This window comes from Miniopterus natalensis, chromosome 8 (genome assembly GCF_054644295.1).
Source record: "Miniopterus natalensis isolate mMinNat1 chromosome 8, mMinNat1.hap1, whole genome shotgun sequence".
In the NCBI taxonomy this organism is placed as follows: domain Eukaryota; kingdom Metazoa; phylum Chordata; class Mammalia; order Chiroptera; family Miniopteridae; genus Miniopterus; species Miniopterus natalensis.
In genome coordinates, this window is record NC_142088.1 from 35,073,136 (window position 1) to 35,096,655 (window position 23,520).

Here is a 23,520-nt window from a genome sequence, read left to right on the forward strand (position 1 = left end):
GGATAAAATACTGATTTCTTTTTTAAACATAGCACGTTAAGAAACACCTATGTTATTATTTTTTTAACTCCCTGGGTTCTGGATATTGCTTCATTAATTAAGATATAGGAGGTTCAGAGGATTTAGTAACGGGCCTTAACGTAACCTCAACATTAGAATAACAAAAACGTTTGGGTTTACTTTACCTTTACAGGGCTCAAAATAGCGTCAGCTTTCAGACACTGAGCTGCTGTTACATCCCTTAGTGTAATGTGGTGTGTGTCAGTCCAGGCGGCACTTTAGAATCGTCGAGACAATTATGATCACTCTAACCCAGCGGAGTGAGAATGGCTGGAGGTAGGGCTGGACAAGGAACATTTCTAGAGCTCCCACTTCATTCTAATCTGCAGTTGGGGCTTAAAAACCATCAGCTCTACTTGGGGCTCATATTGGAAAGGCATGATTGTTTTCTCTGCCACACAATCTCTGCATATGCTGTTTCTCCTTAACTGGTAGCCAACTTTTCTGTGTCACACTTTGCTTTCAAACGCCCCTGGCAGAATGTGGTTCTTCTGACCAGAAGTCATATAGGACTCTGTTGCTTCCCAGAAAAGCTCCCAAAACAAACTTTCTATTTTGAAATAAAGATTCATGGGAATTTGCAAAGGTTGTACACAGAGGACCCATGCACCCTTCAGTCAGTTTCCAGTAAGGAGTCCATCTAACGTAATTGTAATACAACTCAGACGGGCACCTGACTCTGGCTGCATGTATGTTATGATCCCATGTCATTGTATCTCATGGGTAGGCTCCTTGAAGCATCAGTGCCATCGAGAAAGAGAACTCTTCCATCCCCATAAAGATCTCCGTTATAGCCACACTCAACTCCCTCCCCCACACCGTCCCTAACCCCCGGCAGCCTTTCATCTGTTTCCCTTCTCTATAATTTTATCATTTCAAGAATTTTATATAAATAGACTCACAGCATATGTGTCCTTTTGATATTGTCGTGTTCCTTTCTTTCCCTTAGCATAATGTCCTTGAGATCCATCCAAGTTGTTGTGTATCAATAGTTCCTTTCTTTCTCTTGCTGGGAAGTATTACATTTTGGTTGTTTCTAGTTTTGGTCTATTACAATAAAGCTGCTATAGTAATGTTTCTTTTCTCTGAGATAAATGCCTAGGAGTACAATTGCTGGGTTATAAGCTAAGTGTATGTTTAATTGTTTTAAGAAATTGCCAACCTGTTTTCCAGAGTGGCTGTACCATTTTATATTCTTATCGGCAATATATAACAGATCAAGTGTTTCTGTATTCTTGCTGGCATTTGCTAGCAAGATATAAAATAGCATCAGTATTTTATTTTATCATGCTGAGAGGTGTAGAGTGATACCTCATCATGGCTTTAATTTGCATTTCCCCTAATAGCTAGTGATGCTGAACATTTTATTCACATGTTTACTTGCCATCTTTGGTAAAATGTCTCTTTATGTCTTTTGCCCATGACCTAAATGGATTATTTGTTTATACTGTTCAGTTTTAAAAGTTCTAGATAAGTGCTTTGTCAGATATGTTTGCAAACAATTTTTTCTACTCTGTAGCTTGTCTTTTCATCCTCTTAATATGATCTTTCACAGAGCAAAAGTTTTTAATTTTGGTGAGGTCCAATTTATCGGTTTTACTTTTATGGGTTGTGACTTTGGTATCATGTCTAAGAACCCTTCCCCAAGCCCTAGCTCCTGAAGATTTTCTCTTACATTATTTTCTAAAAGTCTTACAGTTTTACATTTTATATTTAAATCTATGATTTATTTTGAGTTAATTTTTGTAAAACGTTTGAGGTTTAGGTAGAAGGGGCTCGTGTGGGGTTGAAATTCAAGTCTCCCCTCCCTCCCACACTGTCTCTCATGACACCACAGAGGGGGTCCTCTTTACCAACTGGTAGAGATGAAAGTCTCAGCTTCCCACGTGCCCTCTTTGATACCACCCTGGAGGTGGGGAGGGAGTTGTGGCACCTCCTTACCACCTGGCAAAGGTGGAGTCTAAATGCTTCGCCGGGCCCTTGCTTGTGTGGATGGGATGCAAGATTTTCTGCAGTTATTGTCTAAATATTTTCTGTCTTGTTAGGCTGCCCCTTTCCTGATCCATTGGCAAGAGAGAGCAGACTTTTCTTGGGTTTTTTGTTGTTGGTCCGTGTCAAGGCTTCTTTGGTACCCACTCTGGAAAGCATGAGGCAAGAAGAAAATGCAAGGAATTCACGACCTTGTAGTTGCTTAGGTTCTGAGTTCCCTGACTTGCCTGACCTTTTCTTTTCTACCTTTCAAACAAGAAACATCTTCTGTTTGTTTTATCTATAATGTCCAGGATTTTTAGTGTTCCTAGAAGACAGAATAGGAAGGATGAGGTACCATTCCCTACTCGTCTCCCTAGAACTGGAAGCCAGCATGAATTTTGAATATGACACCTGGCTTACAATTTACATGAGACTAACCTCAAAATTTGATAAAAATCTATGTGCAGTTTCTGAAGGCTATGAAAATAAATTTTATTTACATATGTCATAATAATGATAACGAATAGTTTTTGGTACTTAATCATGTTCTATGTCACTTAAAACTCACGCCAATACTAAGCCATAAAGAGTATTATTACTTTTTAATAATGAATAAACTAAGCTTAGAGGAGTTAAAGAAAATTCCTTTTGTTACCTTGGTCTTCCTAACTTCAGAGCTTGTATTCTTTAACCATAATGCAATATTGTTCTAAATATATTTCCAAATTTTCTTAGAATAATGTAGTGAACAAAATTGTGTTAGGAGCCAAGAAAACTGTATTTTTGTATAAACTTACAGAAAATTTGTTATCTGAATCTAGGCAAGTATTTCAACTTTATAGCTCTTAGTTTTCTCAACTGTAAAATGAGGGGTTAATCATGATTTCTAAAATTTTATGAATATTTAAAAATACCGAGAGATACACAATTTGAAATTTCAAGATAGGAGAGGAATTCTTAGTCTGTGGAGCTGGTAGTGGCAATGACAAGTGAGGATGAATTAAGTAGACTGCTTCAGAATTCTCGTCTTCTGTCTTTAATATTTATCACCAGATGCAGACTTACAAACACCTGTTTCTGAAAACACAGGTTATGTAGGTCATGAAGCAGACCCCATAAGCCTTCTGAGTCAAGGCTGAAACGACTATACATATGTGAAAACCATTGTCCTTGGATTTTAATGTAGGAGGAGCATGTGGATAGTTTTGCTCTAAATCTGCTACTCCAAGAGTTTAGTAGGATTATTACATATTTGGATGCTTTGTTAAATGGTGACCCTCAGTGTTTAATGTCCTGATTTAAGCTCACCTATGTGACATCTCTTAAGATTGCTCTATTATTTTTTGCAAATCATTTTCATGTTCTCTGCTCTGCACTCCAGTCTGTGTGAATTGCTTTATGTCCCAACCTGCTCACATTTTTTGGAAGGAGGAGCATATAGCCACGTGAGAAGATAATGGGCCTGTACATCTGCTCAGTGATGTTCTCACAGAGCAACTTCATATGCACAAGAAAAAATTCGACGTAATTTCTGTGCTTTTTTCTGTAGCTCCCCTCAACTGTTACCTTTCTTTAAAACTATATTATATAAATGTCTAGCAATGAATGAAGTGATTTTGAACAGATGTTTAATGCAATTTCATATACCTTTGTAAAGCACCTAAAATTTGCCAGGATGGATGGTAGGTACTAGAAGGGATACTAATGTAATAACGTAAATGAGCTTTTCTAGGAAGATAGCTACTAGTGAGCAATATGTATATATGATATGCATATGTATAATAATTTTTCAAAAAGTTTTTTATGATGCCATATATACCATTGTTTCACAAACAATGGTATATTAATTCTACTGTGTGGGTGCATTAATTAATTTAACAATTTCTTTGCTGTAAGAACTCTGCCTTTAACATACCCCTCTCCTTTATTAATCTTCAAGATTATTTACTGTGCAGTGTTTCCTAAACTTGTTTATCCTTGAACAAACTTGTTTATCCTTGAATAGATTTGTTTATTCTTTCCCTTTATTCTGTAAACTGGATTTTGGATAATGGCACTGCAAACAAATGTAATTCAATATCCATATTCAAGGTACAAATTACTATAAAGTGGGGTTATTCAAGAAGATTTGGAGAGAAGAAAGAAGTTAGCCAGGACGTGGTGAAGTTTCAGGGCGTTCCAGATTTATGCACACACCGTTAATATACATCTTTCGTCAGTGAGAAAGGAAAAGCTGGCGGGCATGTGACCCCTCATTCTGCCCCCTTTATTCTCGCCTTCTCTGCTAACTGGTCCCAGTGCTGGTTTTCAGAGGACTCTAATCCAACTCTTGGAGAGCATTTGTCAATGGAATTAATCAAAAAAGGAAGACAGCAATTTGTGCAACAATATTTATAACAGCACTATTTTAAGCAGTGAAAAAACAGGAAACAATTTAAGGCCATAAATTTGGAGACAGTTAAGAAATCCACTATGGAATAACACAAGGGCACTGAAAAAAACCAATATGTGGACAAGTCTGCTATAAGGTATTATATGCTAAATAATAGTAATTACAAAATCTGAAATCCAAAGCCACATATACACAATAATTACAAGTATGTATAATTCAGATCTAAATTGAGAGAGCTCAAAAAGATATGTTGCAAATACAGTTGTATATTTATTCTTTTTTCTTTCTTTTTTTTTTTTTTTAGATGTTTTTTGGTTGCTGTTCAAAATAATTGTTGGAAAAAGAAAAATGTCTTCTAGTTTACCTCTCTGTGTCAGGTTGGGTTCTTGGAAGCAAATGGTTTTAAAGAGCAAGATGTGAGAGGGAAGGGAAAGAAGTAGAGGGATGTGGGTGGAGGGAGAGACCGAACCGAGGCAGGCCAACAAAACTTTGGCCATCCGGCAGGAGCTATGAAGAGAAGACTGCCCTTCATAGTTTCTTGCCCTAGTCTGAAATGCTGAGGGCCCCTCAACTCTTGCCTTGCTCATCCCACAGATGGGGGCTGCCTTGAGAAGGGCATGACCTCAGGAGAGGTGGCTCTTTAAGGCTGAGGCGCACCCTGCAGGAGTTGAGAGCTGGGCTGCCTGCGTTCCCCAGGGCTGGGCAGAAAATACGTCCTTGCAAGGGTTCTAGCAGAGCATTTCTGAGTCTACCACACATCCCTCTTACCAAATTCCATAGAATTGCACTCAACTAACCTGATAGAGAGTCCATTTCTAAAAGATTGTCCCCCCTACTTTTTGGACAATTTCCTCAGTGGCACCCTAGATAATTAGTCCCTTTGCAGCAATTTTGGTTCAAATTATCAAGTTGTTATATACTGTTTCAACTTGAGTTACCTCAGACTACGCCAAGCACCAAATGCCACAAAAAAAGTTGATGATGAAACTGGTACATGGTCAGGACACATTGGACAATGTTGAAATAATAACATTTGCCTTCACAATTTTGATACTCCCTGGAGGAATAACTGTGATTAGTTTGGATGGGGCAAAGATGGTTCCATTCATCTTTTACTTCATTGCCCTAGGCTGCTCCCTGGGCAATTGCCTCTTTCACAGAACCCAGAGAATCCCCTTCATTCTGATTCTTGGTTACTAAGTTTAGGCAAAAATCCACAATGAGAAAACAGTAACAGTGCCACACTGAGCCATATTAGAACTAAAGGCAAATTTTTTAAAAATTAGTAATACTGGTCCTATTTTTATTTAAAAATTTGATATTATGTTCATCATGGAGTTTTTGCATTACTTTGGATTTTTAAAGATATTGCGTTAGAATGCGCTTTGTCCCCCCTTAAATTTTGCACCTGAGATGAGTGCCTCACTCATCCCACCTTAGTCCCAGCCCTAATGATTTTAAAAAATTCTGTCCAAAGTTCCTCATTGTTATCTGTGGGGGGATTGGTCTGATATGAGCTGTTTCTGGAAGTGGAACTTACAATACTCAAAGGCAGTGGTTTTGTATAATAAAAGGTGGAAGGCTTTCAAAGGACCTGTTAGTTTCTCTTATGTACAAAACAAAAAGATCTCATTTTCTAAGATATTAGACACCCTTTTTGTAATTAGGAGGGCTCATCAATTCTGCCCTGCCCCGTTTAAATCATTCTCACCCATTAGACTGATGGCAAAGTTGTGGTCTCTTCATCTTGATCTCCCCCCCACCTCAAGCTGCCCCCCGGTCCCAAGCTGCCCATATTTAGTCTCCCAACTCTTAGGTATTAAATATTTGTTCCATATATTGAAAAAGAAATGTGGTACTATGAATCAAGAAATATACTAACTAATGTGTATTTAGCATATTTCCTTTTAATTTTAGCATTCATTGTGTTAAAGAGTATAATCTTAACCATGTAAATAATGTCAGCAAACAATATAACTTTCATAACAGACTCATACTTCATAGTACACTCTATAACCCAAACAATATCCTAAGTAGATCCAGCTATTGCGTATAGATTATTTTGACATCTTTAACTGGACAATAGAGAATACATTTGAATTATGTTATGAAGTCTGGAATAGAAAGAGCATATATAACTACAAAGAACTATAGGTATTTACTACTTTTTCAAGTTGCATATATATTTTTTTAATGGAAAACTGATATGTAATGAAAGCATAAATGAAGGCATACTGTAGTCTGGGGATACTTTCCTTTTCGACAGGGTCCTGAATACAACTGGGCCATCTTGAGGCTTTCCTCTTTTCCCATCATATCCAAAAAAAAAAAAAAAACAAAAAAAAACACCACCAAAAAACCCCCAGATATGCCACACCAATTAAAGCAGAAAAACTCTTGAAAAGAAATGAAAAACCTTATTTAAAATTGTTGAGGGCATTATGGAAAGAACTAAACAACCATCATGCAGGAAAACACATTTTTTCTTTACATATCTCCTCCAAATTCCTGCCTTTACTGTAATCACACATCTTGTTTCCCCCAACCCCTCTCTAAACTCTCTGTTGCCCAGATTCTTCCTGGATCTTCTATGTCAATCCCTGCTTTTCCCCTTCCCCCATTTTTTGTTCCTAAACGGGCTTCAATTTGCTTCCTTCTCTGCCATCCATGCTTCATTCTGTTGCAGAGCGAAGCCACCAGTTGGCTTCTTAATTCTATAGCAATCCCTACCTGTAACCTCCGGCGCAAGCACAGCTGTAAATCGGTGTAACAAAAAAGTGTCATTGAGCAACTGAAAGTCGCTCATAGGCTGGAGGAGAGGTGAGAAGGTGAACGTTTGACTTTTAATGTTTGGATCCCTTCTATCTTGTCATTTGTTTCTGGTGATTATTACCTTGTTTTTCATAATTTGGGTCAGTTACAAGTACCTAGAGTCTACTGAGCTCTGTAGTGGCGATTAGATATTTGTAGTTTGTACACATTTATATTCAAACATGAGCACACAATATTTTTTTGCCAAATTCATAATGTATTATTTGATAAGTAGACTTAAAGTAAACCCTGAGTTTTTAGCATCTTTTTCATAATCACTGGCTACAGTTAAATCTGACACCAAAGAAGCTAGTGTGACACGTGTTCATTTCTTTTTATCATGAGACTTTACATGACTGATTATCATGTCAAACCTCTGCCTTCCACAAATAAGGGCATCGAATATTTCTAAGCAGTCCGTTGGGGCAAAGAATATATGAATATATATGATACTTGTCAAGCACTTGTCAGAACAGGGAAGGTGTCCATTGAAACATATTTAAAACCATTTCCACCCAACCACCACCCCAGCGCTAATAACCAAACCTGGGGAAAGAGAATAACATTCTTATTTATTGTATGAGAATTTAAAGAGAAACCAATAATGAGAGACTTTGAATTTTTTTAAAATTTGCCTTTATTTTTTGCTGTCAGGTCTTGTGTTAGTCAGGGTTCAGTCAGGGGATAAAAACCAAAACAATAATTTGAACAGGAAAACATAAATATAAAGACTTATCTACTAGGTATGGGATGGTTAACCACTAAAACAGGTAAAATAACCCTACGGTAAGGTATTCAGAGGTACCAAATGTAGGGAGAACTTTTCCTAAGTTCTAGAAACTTAGCGAAAGGAAGACACTTCAAGAAGAAAGGAGCTCTCACCAGGCTGAGAGTCAGACCCCCCATGAGAGACTGTGGAACATGCTTCCTGATGTGGGGTTGATGGAAAAAGCGGATGGAGGTTATCTGCTGTTGCAGATCTTTGAGAGCTTCCAGTACTGTGGCGAAGGCTTCCAGAACCCCAGAAACACCAATTTTCCCACCACAGGGGAAAGCCAAAACAACTGAAAGCAAAAACCCTCTCTCGCCCCCTTCCAGCCTGTAGTCTCTCTCCAGCTCCCTCTATGGGCGGGACCTAGCACTGGGCCAGCCGGCAAAGGGGAAAGGGGGGCCGCCCAGCCCAGGTCTGGTACCACAAAGCAGCCCAAAGGATGTGTGTGGAAATAAACGGTAATAAATTAGGAATTAGAATGATCCAGTTCATCACTGTCATTAAAGAAAATTAACTCACTAAGCAGTATTATCTACCTTCCAGCACTTTTTAATTTGGGGCATGATAGCTTGGATGGTTATAATAATATCAACAAAAGCATAAATCAAGTTTCCTAAATTTACACTAAGTTTTATGGGACATGTATAATTCACAAGAGTAGGGGGTTTTTGATTAGCTGTTGCTCATTCATAAACCACATAAAATCAGAGAATATGGGGAAATTCTTTAGAGGCCAAGCTTAGACAATCAGCTTCCATTATATGTGGGAGTTGTGATTATAGTTCACCATTAAATATTATTTTTGACTACTTCTAACAACCAAGGGTTAGTTCACAAGCTGAGACACCACTTTCTTATCTAGAAAGTTCTAATTTTCAGAAAGTTTCTTCTTATCCTGTGCCAAAATCTGCATCTTTTTAACTATCTGGCACTAAGCCATATTTCATCATATGTAATGTACTAAAAACTTCTGTGGTGACCGCTATGACAGCTCTCCAAACATTTAAGGTTCTGTCTTAGCTTGTCCCTTACTTTGGTAGTTAACCATTCCTCAGATGGCAGTTTCTGTTGAGGTCATAATCCTATAATCATGCTATTCCTTCTTGACATCTCTTTTAAAATGTGATGCTCAGAAATGACCTTTATTAGTTAGATATGATAGGACTGATGCAAAATAAAGTGGCTGTGTCACTTTGAGGATCTGGATACTATATTTACGTGAATGCTGCCTTAGGATTGATGGGCTCTTTCAACAATTGCATCACGTTTTTGCTTTGGTTACCACCCTTCTCCAGAGGCTCCCATGATGACAAAAACCTAGGGATCTCTCTGTTGAAAGCATCAGCGGTTCTTTGAATTGCTTTTATGTAGAAAAAAAAAATATAACATATCTTGTTCCAAGAATAATATAACTTTACACACTAAACCCTTCTTTCTTTTCTCTAAGACAACTGTCTCACCAGGGCAACAGGAAGGGTTGGTGTGAAAGCTTTTCTTCACTCCTCTGAGCAGCCTCATAAGTGTTTAACATTTGCCTTAGAAACAGGAAAAACAGGGTTTACCTGTGACTGTAAAGTCAAAAGTGAAAGTTTGATATCAAGTTAAATTACTTTTTAATTACTCCTTGGGGAGGGTTCATGACATACTTATTTCCTCTATGTGAACTAATGTGAAGCATGCTGTGACAGAAAGGATCCTTTACAAAGCAACATTTTATAAAAGAGTCCCACTTCCTCTGTCCTGCTTGCTCTGGGATCCAAAATCTTGATTGTGGTTGTTAGTTTAAGGTCCAAGAAGCCATGAAATCTGTCTCTAAAGACACCTGGAAGGGTTCTTTAATTTTGTGTTTTTGAAGGCAGGAAAAGAGTTTGTCTGAAAATAATATATGCTTAAAATATATGTAAAATATCATATGCGTGAATGAAATCTTCAATTTACTACACAAAATCTTAAGTGTGAGTACTACAACAGTGCATGGACTGTATACTCTAGAGTTCTCTTTCCTCGGATGCCTGCTAATTCCTTCACCTCTTTTAAGGCTTTGCTCAAATTTCACCTTTTCAATGAGGCCTGGCTTGACCTACTATTTAATATTTTGCAAATGGTCCCTTCTCCCAAACTCGTTTTCCCTTTCCTACTCCACTTTTTCTTTTCCCACAGCATTTAATATTTCCTAGGAGACTACTTCGATGACTGATGTATTGTGTTTAATGCTTGATACCAATCTTTTCTCCCCTCACCCACCCAGATCCTTCAGTGGAAATTCCTTGAAGGCACGTATCGTCTCCTAGTTTTCTCTGCATCCTGATGTAACACAATAAATATTTGCTGAATTAATGACATTCACTTTCAGTTTCTTCTCACAAGCTGGTGATAACTATCACAGACAAGCATGTATTCATTGTTCTGGTTAGGCTGAATTTTCTTTTCTTCCTAGTTGTCCAAGTTCTGCAGCTTCTCTTATGTGCACCCCATCATATTTTACTTTTACAGGCTGCCCGAAGTGACATTTTGCTGTTTTAGCCCATCCCCAAGCTCTGTAAACTTAAATAACGGACAGCCCCTGGTGGAACCCGAGGCTTCACTTGCCTTTGAAACACTCTGCAAAATGCAGGCGGCTGCCTCTGTTTGCCCTGCAGCTTCTTCCACCAGATCAGCTCCACCCTCAGCTTTCGCTGCTGGCCTCCGGGGAAGGTTACGCTTTGTAGTTGTCCTCTCCAGTGAGAAAAGTCACTTTCTGAATGGAAGCTGCAGCGACACTCAGGCTTACTGTACAGCACTGTGTACGTCCTGAGCAGCACCGTTAGCCGCCTTTGTGCAACAGAAGCTCAGGAGCACCGCTGGTTAACCATTTCCTGTCTGGCTGCTGACCAATATCCCCGACGGTTGTGCAGAAAGCTCTCTGTGTTACTCAGTTCAGGCTGCTAGAGCAAAAGCTCTCTGTGTTACTCAGTTCAGGCTGCTAGAGCAAAGCACCGTGGACAGGACGGCTTATACTCAACAGATGTTTCTTTCTCACGGTCCCTGAGGCTGATCGTCTGGGAGCAGGGAGCCAGCAGGGCTGAGTTTCGGGGAGAGCCCTGTTCCAGGCTGCAGGCTGCAGGCTGCCAGCTTCTCATGGCGCCCTCACAGGGCAGAGGGCGGGGAGGGAGGGGGAGCGAGGAGAGCTCTCTCGTGGGCACTGAGACCGCTCCTGAGGGCTCCACCGTCAGGCCTTGTCTAATCCCAGTCACCTCCCAAGGGCCCCACCTCACGGCACCATCACATTGGAGGATGAGGCTCCAACACATGACTCTTGAGGGTATAAATACTCAGTCCACAGCACCCTTTCTCCTTTTGGTCACTTTACTAGTCTCCATTCTCCATATCTTACCTTCAGTGCTAATTCTCCAGAACCTTTCTCAGGCCATGTATGATGGGGAATTACCCTGTTACAAATTCTCTAAGCTCTGACTTGCTTAGCAGCCAGCTGATTATTTCCTTCACAGTACACACAATATATGTGTTTCTTATGTATATCTCCCACTGGACACCGGGCTGTCACCTCCAACATACCTGTTTATGTACCCAGTCTGAGCATAGTACCAGAGCAGTTATACAATAAAGAAATAGATCTGAGGGTGTATTGACATATTTACAATACCTATTCAATATACATACGATGAGTTGACCTAAATTGGTTCTTATTTATTTATTTATTTATTTATTTATTTATTTTAAATTGGTGCTTTTTTTAGACATGGGCCTGTATTTTCTAAGGACTGTGGTGCTACACACACTAGTTATTCTTATATTTAATGATTTATAAATGGATACTTCCTTGATTAGAAGCCCAAGACAAAGCTGGGACTATTTAGCTGTCAGCATTCATAACTCTTCTTGCTCATGATCATCTTTACCGTCTTTCTTAAAATGTGGCCTCAGAAATTTGATAAGGGAGCATCATCACATATCTATGGATATCTGTTTTAAGTAATTTGTCATATATATATGAGACTATATATGTACATATATATATCAGATATATATATATATATCAGATTCTACAGTTTACATGGATAAGTGACAAAATGTGAATACACTCAATGCAAAAACCTCCTAGCATATGTAAATATTTGAAGTATTTGTAAGGTCAATGAAATCTTTAAAGAATTAAATAGTGCATCCCACAACTTATACTAGAAGGTGCACATTTCATAGTTTATATTTGTACAAAATAATACTAATGAACTGTGCTTTGTCGTTGTATCCCTTATCTCATCTAGCCTCCAGTACGAATTCAGTAGTATCATGTTTTCATTTTACAGATGAGAGGATTGAGGGTTAGCGGTTAAATAACTTGCCCAAGACCATACAACTAGAAAGCACCAGACTTGTGAAAGAACCATTGATCTTAACCACTTTGCCCTACTCCTCCAGAGGATTATTCAAATCATCACTTCCTGGTACCATTGCTTAAGAAGGTAAGAAATTTTAGTAGATACAACAGAAAAACTGCACTAAATAAATTAGGAAAGAGAATTGTGGTTTTACTTTTTTGGCAATTGTCTAAAATTAAAGGTAACATCTCCAAATGAAGAAGCCAGTAAATTGGTTTTCCTTGTGTCCCTCTAGACACTAAGTGGGGGTTGGGCTGGGTGGAACCACACAGAATTGTCTTTATGGGTTTGTATTCATTGCCTTCTCTAATGTTGTGCTTCTACCACCTTGCACTCCTGTCAAGTCAAGGTTACAGAATGCTTATTCTATAGTCCAAATACCATGCACAAAACACCCATAAGTAGTCTCTTTTCATGGGACTAATTCATTTTTATAGCTGTTCCCCGAGGCCTTAAAAGGAGAACTAGCACTGAAGATGGAATTTCCAAAGTAATTATATCTGACAGACAGCCAAAAATGTGAGGCAGACATTGAAACATTACAATAACTTGAAATCCAGAGCTAATACTCCATCAGTTCCTACTGTGATTAGTTCAGTTTAACACTTTTCAAGGAGCCAATCTAAGCTATTGAAGTGATTTGTGTTTCATTTCAGTTTGCAAATGTTTATTTTTCCTTAGAAAGTTTCTAAGCTTTGACTTGATTAGCAGCCAGTTGATTTTTATATAAGAGAAGAGAGGAGACAATGAGACAAATTATAGGTTTGTGCCTTGCTACTTTAAGGAACAAACATTGGCAATTGAACTTGCTTTTGATTGAACAGTCAAATTTTGGTCAAATGGATTTTTTATGTGTGGCAGTCAACATGACCAAAGTGTCTATGAAAATTAATTGCTTGGACTGATCTCATGGTCTAAATAATTTTGGGATGGTTCTGCTTCTTCACAGGCAGCCCTGGGGAAAGTGATCACCAAACAGTTAAACAGTCAGGCCTCAGGCAGCTGAGCTGGGATGGCAGTGGGCAGGGGAATGTGTAAGTCTAAACCAGAGGATCCCAAAGGGAGACTTTTTATGTTACATCAAGCCTGGAAGCTGTTCTGTTTTCATCTTGCCAGAAGCTAGAGTGAGATATAAAACTCCTCCAGCTGCTACATTAAATCTTAGAAAAAGTACTGTACAAAACTAAACAGAGAGGGGTTAGGGTTAGGAAGCTGGCAACTGCAGTAGCCATTTTACTCACTTATCATACATGTAGATCAAGACTTAAAAAGACATAAATGAGGAGAGTGTACTTTTTAAAATTCACAGAAGGGCAGAGCTTTGCTTATGAAAACAACTCCAGATAAATTACCACAGTTCTGGTCTTCTTAGACCATTGATAAAGAACCTGTGCTGAAAGAATGGACTTGGAGCAGATATAGACAGAGAATTAGACAATTTCTTCATTTACTGTCAGAAGCTCTGATGACAAAGAGCTGATCTTATTGGAGTAGAGAGGAATGGGAGTCAGTAAAGAGGATAAGCAGGCCGTGAAAGAGTAAGTCTGTGAGAGCCTGTTCTAGACCTAGGCATTTCCCAGGTGGCTAAAGGCTTCACCACATCCTGATGAAGAGGGATGAATTAATCAGTTGCTACCAGGACAATCCTGTTTAGGTTCTGAGCTTATTGCATTATAGTTACCTCTCAAGTAAATAGAATATAATTCTTAACACATAGTGTTTAGTTGATTCATTCTCAGTAAACATTTTGGGTATCTTTAATAAAGTTCAAAGTTCCATGTTAGAGAATTCCAAGTTTTCTTTAACAATACCTAATTATTTAGACCATGAGATCAGTCCAAGCAATTAATTTTCATTCTGGTTTTAACAACACTCAGAAAAGTAAAGGATTATTAACAATACAAGCTATTGGTAAAGACAAGTACTTGAATTCAGATAGACCTCCAAGTGGTATTCAATGTGAGCAAACTAGGTAACCTGCTCAAATACTACACCATAGTGTAGTGGTAAGGTCAGTTCTTGCCAGTGGGTTACAAGTTACACAAGGGGCTTGTGTTCTGTGATGCAATGCCAGTTAAAATAGGAGGCAGCTGCTCTGTAGAATGTCCACTAAGCTGCCAGTTGTTCAAGGGGGTTGCTGGACCACCTGCCTCTTACTAGATAACAAAACACAAGCCTCCTCTTGATATAACCTAATTCATACCAATATGGGTATGCATTTTCCTACCTGATATGAGTATGATTCTGTAAACACACATTACACATGTATTTTTTCAGCATTTTTAGAGAAAGATGTGTCTTGGAGCATGGTATTTGCAGAAGCATTGGAGTTACGCATAAGATACATAAAATAAATAGGAACACGTATGTACTCTTACACACTGAAATGCAAAAGTCTGAACACGTGTAACTTGTCTTCATGGTAAGAGCAGTTTCTTATAATTTGAGTTTTTGTAAAGTCATCGCTGATTGGATTTGGACAATCAGATCAAAAGAGAATCCTCCCAAATAGAGCTCAGCAATTCCTCTATTGCAGACAGTGTTTTATTTACTAGAGCTGTCAGAATTCAAAAGTTGAACTTTGGTAATAGTTGAAGTGGCACTTTATAAATAGCACAAATCAATTGGTTTGTGACCAAAATGAAATTACAATAATAACCCATCACAAACCTTACTAAGAGTGGGAGAAAATGTGGCAAGGGCAAAATACTGGTAACAGATTATGCAAACAGACAAAACTATGACTTCGGAAGAAGGAAACCTGACTTTACCATGAAATATTGTTAATCCTAGAGCTGCTATGAAGTTAGGGATGTTGAGTATTTTGGACCATTGAACATAAAATACATGTTAAGCATGTTTACCTTTACTATCTAATTGGTTGAAATGACATACTCAGGACAAGGTGATATAGTTTATTGGATATCTTTAAATGCCCTTTGATTCTAAGATGGTTCAAACACATTTTACTTTTTAATTTAAAACACTGTAAATGGCATTTTGCTAAAAATTGAATCTGCTATGAAATCATAGCGGTTGAAGGAGTTCTAAAGGTTGTAGAATGAATTTTCCAGTTAAACATTCATGACAAGCCTTTGAATGACAGGACTATTTTGAATGGTAGTGCACATACATATTTTTCTTATTGTTCAGTTTTGCCTATACATAAACAGTGTTGGGAGGGGAAACAAAAGAAACTGAGACCCAAAGGAACATGCGAATTCATAAATTCAGAATTGGCTGATTTCATTTTTGAGCAAAGCAAATATTCTGAATGCTTGCAGGTAACCAGCAAGTAGCTACAAAGTTGTAGTGGATTTTCAGCTCTATTTATACTGAATTAAATCCGCAGTTGTCACACATCACCCTACATTTAGTAAACAGTCAGCAGATAATCAATTTGCATCTGTAGTTACACTGAGCTTACTCTGAGGCTCAGTCCCTCCTGATTCTTTATCAGCCCCTCCTACGGTTGCCCCTGACAGTGTATCCAGCACCTATTATTAGTCATATCCTTCAACCTTCTTCAGGGAGGTTTTCTCACAAGAGGCAATCCCCAATATTTCCCCTGCTGGCTCAAATATCTGGATCGTGTAGATTTATCTTTACATTCTTCCTGGTGTCCTACACAATGCCAGGCACATATTAGGCACTCAGCAAACACATGCTAAAACAAGAGCTTCTCACAAACAACAGGCTCAGCTGAGTAGAATTTCCTCTCTGCCAACTGTAGAGCTTCTCATTTCTGCTCTCTCCTATTTAAAAGTTGCAGAACACACAAGGTAAGCTGCCTCGATGCCCCCTTCACAGCTCACCCGAGTGATGCTAGTTAGTGGAAGGGCTTGCAGTGGGCCAAGAGGAAAAGCTAGGAGAGTAAACCCCCTGTACTGCTGATGCCCAGCATGATCTCTCCCCTCCTCTGTACTCCCTACCTTCCCACGTTCGGAGTGGTATCCCCAGAAAGATATCCATCGGGTGAAGTGGAGTCCCACATCTGCTTCAAATAGTTACCATATAAGAGACATGCCCATGCATCCAAAGGGAGAACTCTGAAGGCATTTTCCAAGAGAAATGTTATTCCCTGTTATGACTGACTTAGAAAAGTACTGTTTCCAGTCTGCTTTAGTAGCCCTATGGAGAAAATAAATAACCGTGGCCCACCTCTGAAAGTTACCTACCATCTCAAAAAGTGTTTTGTATTTCTAAAAAATATGAAAAAGCTCTTAAATTCCACCAATTTGACATATAAAACTCTGCAAATTGATTTGTTAATAAAAGAAGGATTTTAGTGGATGCTCTGGTGTGCCACTAATCATTAATGAGGCTCTCATTTTTAACTGCAGACAATGTTGGCTGATGACTCAGAGCTGAGTCTCTCTCCACAAATCCCTCCTTCACAGAAAACTGCCTCACTTAATGTTACATCAAAGGGTACATCTCCTCATGGGACTGGTCCTCACCTAGCGACTGACCCGGCACCCCTGATTCACTTGGAACAACTCTGTAGGGCTATGCCAGCTCCATGGCTTCCTGGGAGGCATTTGTTGCAACTGTTTCTCAGTTTAACTCCTCCCTTTGTCCAATCCTGCTCCTCTCACTCCCTTGTGAGTGCTCTTCCCGCAAAGACACTCCCCTCAAATTTCTTCCACACAATTCTTCATTTCACAGCGAACCCAAACTAAAGTAGAGAAAAAAGAATACATTCCTATGTCAACATAAGGCTGAGTAATCTCTCATGACTCCTAACCCTTCTCCTTCACACTTATTATGATAATTACATTAGCATTTCACAATTTTAATTTTTATTCGAACAATATGTATACATGGCTGAAAAAGTCAAATAGTACTGCAATATATATATATATATATATCTTTATTGATTTCAGAGAGGAAAAGAGAGGGAGGGAGATAGAAACATCAATGCTGAGAGAGTCATTGACCAGCTGCCTCCTGCACGCCCCCCACTGGGGATGGAGCCCGCAACCCCGGCATGTGCCCTGACCGGGAATCGAACCTCAATCTCCTGGATCCTAGGTCAATGCTCAACTGCTGAGCCACACCCGGCCGGGCAGTACTGCACTATTTATAATGGAAACAGCAATGCTCTGTCCCATGCCTCTCTGCGAGCTTATCCCACAATGACACATTTTAAAATTGTAGTAATTATTTTCTAACTTCCTACTATAAAGGATTAAAACATAAACCTCATAGAGTCTTCCATATTCCTCACTAGCCAATTTGGAATACAGTTGTTGTTTAGATCATCCTTAATATGCCATTCTCATAATAATCTTTACTGATGAACCACACAATGTATTTTGGTTACAATTCCTTTCCTTTCTTAAACAACATTTTCCCCCCTGAATTTAGTAAGTTCCTTTTGTTTTTAAAATTTGGTTTGTTTACTTTTCTTGTAGCTATTACTATTTCATCCTGAAACTTTGGTAGACTATTAAGCAGTTATTAGAACTATACAAGATATACTCGAGAAATTTATTGATTAAAGAAAGGAAGCATTATATTTGGGAGTTGTGTTTTCATAATGATCTTTTACCATGATTTTATCAATTTTTGGCAGAGTATTTTCATATCGTCTTGTTCTTTAGTAATTAGCAATTAAAAACCTACACAGAAAAATCTGAATATGGTCTTGCATGATAAATAAGAAATGACATTTCAAAAGCTGTACATTGTACTCCTTTTTTGTAAAATAAATACAGTCTATTTTTAGGGGGATGGGTTTTGAAGTGACATACACAGATATTCCTTAGGGTAAAATTTAGTTACTTGATAGTTTTCATATGTGTGTATATCTTCGAAATTCTAAAGTTTCATTGCTACAAAGTTAGCCCACCACACGCCTTACTACGCTGTGCAGCATATGGCCTGGCATACAGCAATAATCACCAAAATTTGTGTCAGTGCCTTCAGAAAAGTGAGAAATTGTCCCTGTAATGGAGCAATGTTAGTAAATAAAAACAAAGTCTAAACTTTTGCTTACACTTAAAGCCATTTCTTAAGGTTTAAAAAATGACCGGAATAAGCTGTTTGGCTCATATATATAGATCTAAATCTTTAAGGGTTTTCCCCACACAATTAAAATGATTATTAAGTAGCTTTGTTTTGAAAACTGAGTTTGATAAGTTAACCTCACCTTAATTCTTTTGCACTAATTCAGTTAAACTTTTCTTTCTTTGTTACTTTGGAACATTAATTTGTCCTATCACTGGACTTTGAATAAATTTTATTTGCTTATTCTTAAGAGGCACTTGATTAAAATGGAAATATTTTATTTATTTGTTTGTTTTTAGTTATTTTACTCTTGTAGAAATCTTACAAGTTTTGAACATTACAATAGAACTTGGTGTAAATGATCATACTTTTACACACCATAAGAACATTTTGGAAATCAAATGGATTGCCACACAAACCCATTTGTGTTGTTGTTATGTTCATGATTATTTACATTTAATGTATATTCATTTGGTTCAATAATGACATCTTAGCAACATAAAATCCTTTTTCTTTGATTAATTTCTTCCTAAAAGTGGCATGAGAACCAGGTTTGTGGAAAATTATTTATTACACAAATTCCCAAGTTACCATTGACAACGCAGAAAGGGCTTCATTAGAACCTAACCTGAAGCACTGCCCTGATTCTTAGAAAAGGAGTTGGCGACATCAAAAACCTTGGCCTTGATCATCCGTGGCTTCTTCCTAAGATGAGGAGCTGTTACCGACTTTGGCAAGTGGCCTCAGGGGCATCTCATCATTGTATAGGCTATTCTACTTGGCCTTGTTTCTAAATATATTTTGCTTAGCACTTTCTGTTGTACCCTAATTTTAAAATTAGCTATGTCTGTTAAAAGAAATTCCCATATACTCTGCCTCAAAAGATCCACTTATCCAACAAATATTTACTTGGCACACGCTGTGTATTGAATATTGCTTTAGGTACTAGAAATAGAGCAAGAGACAAAACAGACAAAACTCCTCGCTTTGTATTCTTGTTACATTCTAGTTTACATTTTAGTGGGGAAAGAATATATTAAGCAGGATAAATAAGAAACATACATGCTATGTTAACCCAAAATAAACACTAAAAAGAAAGAGAGTAGAGAAGGAAGGAAGAGAGATGGTTTAGTGGTGGGACTAGCTGTCAAAATTTAGATGGAGTGACCAGGAAGGTAATAGCTGTGCGGGGGAGCTGTGTGATTATTTGAAAAGATAGCATTCCAGATTAGGGGGACAAGAAGTGAAAAAGTCGCAAGGCAGGAGGATGTTCATAGGAGGAGTCCAACATGGCTGGGGCCGAGTGGTTACCCTGGGTAGTAGTTGGAGATGAGGTGAAGTCTAAGAGATAAAGAGTGTGTGTGTGTGTGTGTGTGTGTGTGTGTGTGTGTGTAGGGGGCAGATCCTGTGGATTTAAGTCTAAGGAAGACTTATGCTCTAAGTGTAATGGAAAGTCCTTACAAGGTTTCCAGCAAAGGAGGGATGTGTTCTGGTGGGTTTGAACAAGATAGAATTAGCTGCTAGATTGTCAGTAGTGTTAAAAGGAGCAGAGACCAGATAGGAGGCTAATGCAGTAATCCAGAAATCAGTGACTTGAACCTGGGTGATATCAGTAGAGATTATGAGCAGAGGTTAGATTTTGAAGGTCTAGCTGAGAGAATTCGTTAATAAGTGGGGTGTTGGGTGTGAGATAAACAATGACTGATTCCTAGTTTGGGCTTGAGCAACTTCAAGCAGTGTAGAGTTCCCATTAACCCAGACAGGAGGACCCTAGTGGGGCAGGCTTAATGGGGATATAAGGATAGACTGATATCAAGAGTTTGGTTTGGGTCTTTAGGTTTCAGATGCCCATTAAACATTCAAATGAAAAGGCTGAGAGGCAGTTGGATATACAAGTCTGGAATTCAGAAGAAAAATATGAGCACATCAGTTGGCAGTTATCAGCATATAGAAAGTATTTAAAGCCATGAGACTGACGATCCATTTCATACAGATTGTGACAGATTTCTGCCATTACTAGGGAAATTCATTATATTAGTTTTAAAGTAATGCTATTTTTAAGGTAATACTATTTGAGACTAATGCTAAAATATCTGTAATTTCTAGAACTCAGTAAAGTTACTGCAGGCCAGAAGAGCTACAGGTCTTAGTGTCTGTTGCACAAAACAGAGAATAATGCCTAAATTAAAATGTTAAATAAAAATGGGCTAAGTAAAATTACATGCATTACATAATTAGAATAATGTAAAATATGCTTAGACAAAAATGTGAAGGAAATATAAAAAATTATAATATTGATTGTCTTGGGTATTTGGGAGTATGGATGAAATTTTCCATCTTTTATTTATTTTCCAAATTTCTCAACAAGTACGAATATTTTTTAAATGGAAAAAAATAAAGGTTATCTTCCAAGGTTATGCAAATAAAAATTTCTTCTTATGTGCCGATTAGTTAATGCTTGGATATATAACAGAATCAGTTACTAATTGCACTGCATTTCATCATTTATGATTATATTTGGTATGATATAAAAACCAGAAAATTAAGATGAAGGGCATTAACAACAACTTATCAACACCCCAGACCAGGTTATCTAGAGAAACCAAGAAGAAAACAGGCCCTATCACCAGCCTAGTTCATGAATCTCACTATATTCAGGCTGCCCATTTTTTCCAAGTCAAATTGATACAATTTCCAGCTCCTGTTTTGGCCTCTGATCACCTTCTCCAGCACACAGGCTCCCTCTGGGATTTCCTTTTTAACACCAACTTTTGCCATGGGTTTTTTCCACCTTGTTCTTCCAGACACACTAAAGGGTTTTGATTCTTCAAGGTTTATTTCAAAGTACTTCAAAGAGGCACCTCCTGAAGTGGGCTAAAATAGATTTAACAATACCAACCTCCCTCATAAGACTGCTGTGAGGAATAATAATATAAAAGGCTACAAAGCACTTTGTAAATATAAAGTTCTATACCAATGTTTAACAATAATTACTGAGTACAGCATGGTGCGCTCTTTTGTGCATTTATAGACGTGCCCCACGAGTAGGGTAAGTTTCTCTCCTTCGGCCATTTTTCAATTTTTATAATAAAATCGTTTTATTTAAAATCGTGTACAGAACATCCTTGTGTTCTGGGCCTTGGATGCATTCCCAGTAAGAACTGAAACAATGTCAGGCTGCAGGAAAAGAAGCAAGGTGTCCTGGGTGCAGCGCTCTTCATGTTTGAAGATGCTTTGGCACAGTAGGGAAACCAGAGGTATGTAACCCCATGCTATATTTTTTCCTCTAAGTGGATATATATATCTGCAGTGCTCTCTCTATTCAGATCAATGTGAAGATCTGCTTAAACTGTGCAATCTCACCTCCGTTTTCGATGATGCAAGGCAATCAGCCTTACGCATTAAATTTCCACCAACTAGCACTGGTATTAAACAGCTTCATATTTCTTGTGTTGTTAAAAGTTTCTTTTATCAACCCCTTTAATTCACCAGATATTTACATCTTTAGTTTACTGGTTGGCTTTCTCATTAGTAACCAAAGCGTCCAAGTATATCATTCCTTTAGTGTCTGAAGAGTACCCACAACCACTTTGGAGACCATTTACTTTTGGATATTAGAATCCTCAGGAAATATGTTTTTTTATCAAAATAATTTTATTTAAAAATCTCCTTATAATTTTTTCTAAGATGAAATCTGAGTTATGTCCAAAGTAGTTCCCTATTGTAGAAGTTATAAGGATAAAGTTGATTGGTTTTCTAAGGCACAAGATTCTGTATTTCTGTCACATCAAGATCCCTGGAAACTGACAGGGGATCAGGGTCCTGTGGATGGTAGGTCTGTCTATTCTCTGGTCCAAAAAAAAAAGAAAATCTTTTGTGTATAGAGAGTATACAGTTTAGCATGGGGAACCCATACTCTTCTATACAGAAGTGGAAAAGTTTCATATCTGATCAAACATTCATTCTTCAGCAAATATTTATTGAGTTGCTACTGAGATTCATGCATTGTGCATGAGTGAGTGTTGAGTTTATCAAATGATTTTTCTCTTTGAAATAATTTTATGGCTTTTCTCCTTTATTCTGTTAATCTGGTAAATTACATTAATTGATCTTTCAATTTTGAAGCAACCCTACAGTCCCAAGGTAAATCCCACTTGATTATAAAATATTATCTTTTACATATATTACTAAATTCAAATTGCTAATATTTTATTGAATAATTTTGTATTCATACTCATGAGGAATAATGATGTGTAAATTTCCTTTGTTGTGATGTCTTTGCCAGGTGTTTATATAAGGGTTATGATTGCTTCATAATGAGTGTCCAGAAGTGTTCTCTCTCCATTTTTTGAAAAAAATTGTGTAAGATTATTTTTATTTCTTCCTTAAATATTTGATAAATCTTAACAGTTAAACCACCTGGGCCTGGCATTTTCCATTTGGGAAGGTTTTTGATTATGGATTCAATTTCTTTAACAGAGTATTCAGACATTCTATTTATTTATGTATTTATTTTTTAATCCTCACCAGAGGATATTTTTTCCATTGATTTTCTTAGAGAGAGTGGAGAGGAAGGAGGATGGAAGAGAGAGAAAGAGTGAGAGAAAAACACTGATGTGAGAAAGACACATTAATTGGTTGCCTTCCACATGCGCCCCAAACCAGGGCCAAGGATAGAGCCTGGAACCAAGGTACGTGCCCTTGACCAGGAATCAAACCCGAGACCCTTTGGTTTGAGGGCTGACACTAACCACTGAGCAAAACCAGCCAAGGCTCTACTCATTTTGGGGGTCGGTTTTGGTACGTACTTTTTTAATTTTCAAGAAATTTTAAAATTTCATCTAAATTTCCAAATTATTGGCATAAAATTATTTGTAAAATTTCATTAATATTTTTTCAATATCTACATGATTTGCATTGATATCACTTATATAATTCTTGATGTTGTTAATGTGTGCGTTTCCCCTTCTGATTCTTGATTAGTTTTGCGCAGGGTATGCCAATTTTATTAACCTCTTCAAAGAATCAACATTTGGCTTTGTTAGTTTTCTGTTTTCCTTCAATTCTTTGAACAAATTATGGTTCTCTGATAAATCTAAATTGGTGCCATCTCAGGTTCTATT